This window comes from Sphaeramia orbicularis, chromosome 20, assembly GCF_902148855.1.
Source record: "Sphaeramia orbicularis chromosome 20, fSphaOr1.1, whole genome shotgun sequence".
NCBI lineage: Eukaryota > Metazoa > Chordata > Actinopteri > Kurtiformes > Apogonidae > Sphaeramia > Sphaeramia orbicularis.
This window is the reverse complement of record NC_043976.1, coordinates 22,396,087-22,402,086: the sequence shown is the minus strand read 5'-3', so window position 1 is coordinate 22,402,086 and position 6,000 is coordinate 22,396,087.

The following is a 6,000-nucleotide window of genomic DNA, read 5'->3' as shown; positions in this document are numbered from 1 at the left end:
TGTTCTCAGCCTCAGTCAGATTTGCTCATATCCAAAAACCTATTGATGCCCTCTTCCTTAATGTTTAACAGTAGGTGTATCTACTTCCGACCAGAAATGAGGACATTTCCTTGCAGCATCCATTTCTACCACAGAGTATTTCGTCTTTACACCAGCTGAGCATGAACAGGCTGTGTGCCACATCCTGCAGTAAAACCTGCAAATTAGATTCATTTTCAGAAAGCGCTGTATCCATGTCCACCGACTCCTCATAAAGATCAAATAATATCAGCTGATCCTTTCATCGGAAAATGCTCCATTTGGAAAAATTCAGAATATCAAAATGAAATATGTTGTTTGAAAAATCCAGAATATTATTATATTCTGAATGATAGCAAAATGTTATTGTGTATGTAAATCTGCTCAACATTCATTCAGTGCAATTGTCTCAAAATCTATAACAACTGGGTCAAAACTAGCACCAACATGATGTACGACAATTAAAAGAACAGGTATAGAAATGCAACTTTTACAGTAGTGAAAATGTACATAAACTGATGCAAAACCATATAGTTTCTGTTGATTACAACTACATAAGTTTATACAACATTGCATGAAAAGATGTTGAAAGGCATAAAAGTGTTAAACAGCAAAAACTTTAGCAACAGTTAGTTGGAGAGATTACACTGCCCTCTTTTTGCTTTTCTTATTTTAGCCCTCCCTTGGCCCCTTTTCCCTAAATCTAACCAAGATGCATATTCAGATTTCCTTCTCTGCTACGATGGAAAAAGTGAAATCTTACTCTAACTTAGTCACTTGGGGGCAGTATGAGACTGACATTATGAATAAGATTCCTGTATGTTTTAGAACAGGGGTGTCAAACTCATTTTAGTTCAGGGGCCACATTCAGCCCGATTTGATCTCCAGTGGGCCAGACCAGTAAAATAATAACAGTAAAAAAAGTAAAATTCTATTGTGATCAGGTTTAAGTCTACAAAGTTTCCTTAAAAATCTGAATAACATGAACAACTTGAATTGTTTTAAGAAAAACAAGCGCAATTTTAACAATATTATACCTCGGTTTATCAGTTTATCATTTACACATGTGCATTACAATTGCAAAAAAACATTTAGTAACAGGCAGAATATTGGTACAATTGCATTTACTTTTCTTAAGACATTTCCGTTTGTTCATATTTGTTCAGGTTATTCACATTTTTTGTAAAAGTATAGTTTGGTAATGTAAACATTTTCATGTAATTTTACTTTTTTACACCAACAAACAAAGAGAAAATTTGGGGTTGTCATTATTTATAGGTTATTATGATAATATTTTATTGGTCTGACCCACTTGAAATCCAATTGGACTGTATGTGTCTGTATGTGGAACTTGAATTAAAATGATTTTGACACCATTGACTGTTAATATCTTCAGTGTAATTTTTGCAATTTTTCACAAATTCATCCCGTGGGCCAGATTGGACCCTTTGGCGGGCCAGATTTGGCCCCCGGGCCACATGTTTGACACCTGTGTTTTAGAATATGGCATTCAGAGATCAAGAAAACAGAACATTGTTATACTAGAAACAAGAAGAATTACTAGGATCTAGATATTCAGTCAAACACCAAACTGATGTCTACTGTGTGTACATAAATGGACATGGACAGTAGGCAGGTAATCCATGCACTGTTCATGCCTGATCCTTTTCACAAATGGAGGTTTTCTTTTCTGTCACAATTGCACAGTAGAAAATATCTGTAAACGTCCCATTTTGACCAAATACAATGTGTATGTTTGTTCATGTGTATGGCCTCGAAACATAATGAAAATTCACTCACGTAAGCAATGTAGGGCCTTTGCTTCATGCACCAACAAACATAATTCAATTCAGCTGCAATGTGTCAGTAGAAACAAGAGACAGGATCTCAAAAACTGGAAAAATAAAACAATTTGACTGGACTTTTTCAAGAAAATGTGTTTCTCTGGGATTTGAGTACACCATCCCTTTAACTGTTAAATTAACTAAAGCTGCAGTGAAACAGACAAAACATCCATTATTTTATGAGTCACATCTCCTAATCCAGATGTTGTTTCCTATGTCACATTTCCTGTTTTCTCTCATCTGCCATGCCCCTGCCAAACAGCTTTGCTGCTTGCCCACACATAAAGTACACACTTGTACAAGTATTGTGGGTTGCAAATTACCTGTCTCCTCATCTCTGGTCAGACCAGGTAGCGTGCAGTGGAGAAAAAAATGTGTTTTTTTTCACAAGGTTAACAACTGCTAGCCATACAGAATCATATTCAGAAACATTGACAGCAGCTGAAAGCAGAGCAGATGATGAATGACACCTCCTATGGGGAGGCAGGGGTGGGCAGACTCACAATGACTCTGGATTGTAATCAGATAATGTTATCTCCTTGAGAGTCATTAAAAAGTTACTGCAAACTTAAGGTCAAGAGTGAAGAACATGGACATTTGGACAGTTATGAAGGACTGTCTGTGTTTTTATGGAACCCTGGTAAATGACGTTGATGTATATTTTACCCTGAGTTATTTCTACATTAACCCTTTATGGGACACTCATAGAAATACTCTGGAATTCAAATTTTCAACCTTAGTGTGTTATTGGAGGACATGACAAGACTTTATTACTTTTGTGAAATGTTTCCATTTTTTTTTTTTAATTTCATGTAGAAAATCAAGGTTAATAAAGTTACCATATTTGGTTCCTTGCCCGCAAATAGCAAAAAAAAAAAAAAAAAGGTACAAGAAGTAAATATAAAATTACAACAAAAACACATGTAAGGAGGAAGGAGCGTGTATTTTAGAACATTAGAACATCACTTTTAGAGCTTAACAACAGTATAAGTTCTGATCCAGACACCTGTCAACATACACATTATCCCTTTGAACATCGTTCCTTACATTAGTACCATTACTTCATGGTACCTAACAAAGTAGGTAACCTCACTGTTCATGCAGAGGTGGACCTTACAGACCCTGTAGTCCACATTGGACCTGAGATTGTTGCCTCACTGTAACTGTTGCCGTCACTGTCTTGTAATGTGTGTGGGAATTACCCAAAATAGTCACTTACCCGGTAAATGGTTAAGTCACAAAAGTTGATGTATTCTCAAGAAGCAGTAGACTGACATGGACTACTCAGTTTGTCCAGCATAGTTTTTGACATATTTATCCACTTCCAGGCATAAGTCCATTTTTTGGATTGCTTGCCAAGTAAAACTGGCTAGTTGAGGCTCATTTTTCACTCTTCTCTGTCTTGTCTTCTGACTAAACATTCCCTTCATCAATTCACATCATTAGTCTGCAGCGATCTAGCCGGTGGTCTCACTCAGCCTCTAGGGAGACGTTTGCAACAACACTTCCTACAGAGTGTCGAGCATATTTCAGGAAGCACATCATTTGGGAGATGTGAATGAAGATGAATAGCCATTTCATATTCTCCTCACTCAAACTGACAGACATTACAGCTGCTTTTTTTTTTAATGTTAGTTCAGTGAGACATCATTTTCTGATGTGCACCAGAAAGGGAACATGGTTGAACATGCTATACAGACTTGTCTCTGACCAGAAATTAAGTATTAAATGTACAAATTCTTCACATTTTCACAGCACCACATATTTCCAACCCTGGTGGGAGACGTCTCCTCTGTGACCAAGCGCCGCAGGCTCAAAGACATTAGACTGGATTCTCCTCTCTCCCACTCTCTCCCACTCACTCTTTCCGTCTTGTAATACACCTTAAGACAGGCTGCCTATTCATGTACAACTTGTCCCATCAGGAGATGCATTCTTTATGGCCTGCTATGTTTTAAAGGCCACATAAACTTCCACATCGGTATATTAACCTCCCCCAGCATGCTTGCCAGATAATGTAAAACAGATTTAAAGGGAAAATGAGTGAGAAAACAACAAGATTCTTCCTATTTTCAACTGTTTCACAAAGTTTTTCCTTTGAAAAATGAAACCATAATATATTTATCAGGATTTGTATCTGTCTGAGAATGCAGTGTCAGAAGCCTAATACAGAGAACAACCGTCTGTAGGATGAAAGATGGATTGACAGTGTTGATAGCCTTTGTATAATTCTACTAAGAAGTCTACTGAGAAATAATTACTGTAATTCTAAAAGGCTCAGTGGAGTGTTTGGATGTGAGAAGAACCATATAAACAGCTGCTGTACGTATACATTTTGAAAGCGTAAGGAAACAGCTTCATCTTCACAGAGCCGAAGACAAATTTACTGCATAATATGGCATTTCTTAAAGACATTACAAGAACAAAACCACCAATTTTTCATTTGTAATGCACAGAAGTTTGACAGCAGAAGTTTCCTCTGTCTCTCTTCACTCTCTTTGCTCGTTCTCACTCACTCACTCACACAGAAGCGCACACACTTTGGCAGGAATTACAGTGCAGACATAAGTGGAAAATGGCCTTCATAGTGCTCCTTGGGTTGGGGTAGAAGGGTAGGGGGAGGCTCCTCAAGATGTCTGACATGTTTCTGCAGTACCGCAGGCCACTGGCTGGCCCAGAGCACAGGCTTGTGGTGGGCTGTTTGTCTGCGTGAAGCTGGCATGGCCTCTTGTTCCCCTGCATCTGTTCCCCATTAGCAGAGCCGAGAGTATAAAGCAGTGAGCTGACAGGGGCTGGGAACACTCTAGTTCCTGCCTGGATCATGGGGCTTACTATCTGGCTGTGTGCGCTCTGCCTGCAGGCGAGCCTGCTGTCACACGCTCTTGACTGCTCAGGAGCAACTCATGGAGAGCTCTGTGTCAGTGGACAGACCGCAGACGCACAGGTAAGAGGAGCGTTTCAAATGGATGTGATAGTTAGGGAAGATCAGTGGTGACAAGGGTGTTTATTATGTACAAACCAGCTATTCTGTCTATAGTACAGGTGAAATTGAAGCCTGTGAGTCTGGTTCAGTTTGTGTGTAAACTAGACAGTCCTCTATTCTTACATGGAGAATCAAGATTTTCCACATTTTCAAGAAAGCTACAATGCAGTTTCTGACTGTGGAAAGCTGCTATAAATATAAATCTTTATATATATGTTTATAAATGTTGTGATTTAATATGCTGATATGAAAGAGTCACATTTTATTATTGGATAAACACTGATAGAAAATCACAGACAATCAACAAAATAGTGGAATTATTTATCAAACTTTTTAACATAAACTATATTTACTTAACATTAAGAATAAAAACTGATGTATCTTTTGACTAATATTTCTTTTGCTATGTTTGGAGTTAATTTAAATAAGAACATCTTTAAAAGGATATGTGTTCAGTCTTTTCTTTCCAGTAACAAAGACACAGTGTGGTTACTGTTTACACAGTAGCATGGCCAGAGGAAGCCACAACTTTCATGGAATGTACGTTCACTCGGACTCAGAAAGCGGCAGCTGTGACGATAATGGTGGTCAAGTGTATTTCAGGGTGAAAGGAGACGTGTCCAGCGTCTAACTTTTCCTTAACCTAGGGACCCGAAGAGACATATAATTTCTGAAAAAGAAACAAAGTCTCATTGTAATGGTTTTTACAGCCATAATGCCACCGCACCAAAAATATACCCTCGGTGGAACAAACTCTTTCAGCTTTATTTTGGCTTTTCATGTGGCTACCGGCTGTTATACTTTAAACTTGTGGTTAACATTTTTCTGTGGACAGTCCTCATGTTCTGTCCAAAGTAATCATCCTCATCTGGACAACGGCTTCAACAGCTGCACAAGTTGAGAGGATGATTTTTGCTCACACATGAAAGACTGAATAGTTGGGAATTCTGGTTCATATGGGAGTCTCTGTGCCACATATGTGCTTTTCTGCAGCAGTTATTTGTAATGTAATTACAGCATACTCAATTATAAGCTTCAAATGTGGCGAGAACTAACTAATACCCACAACCAGCATCTTTTCATAGGATACATTTGGTTTAGTTTAGTCATGTTTGCCTGTTCCCACCAAGGTCACTTGTGTTTATAATTGAGCTG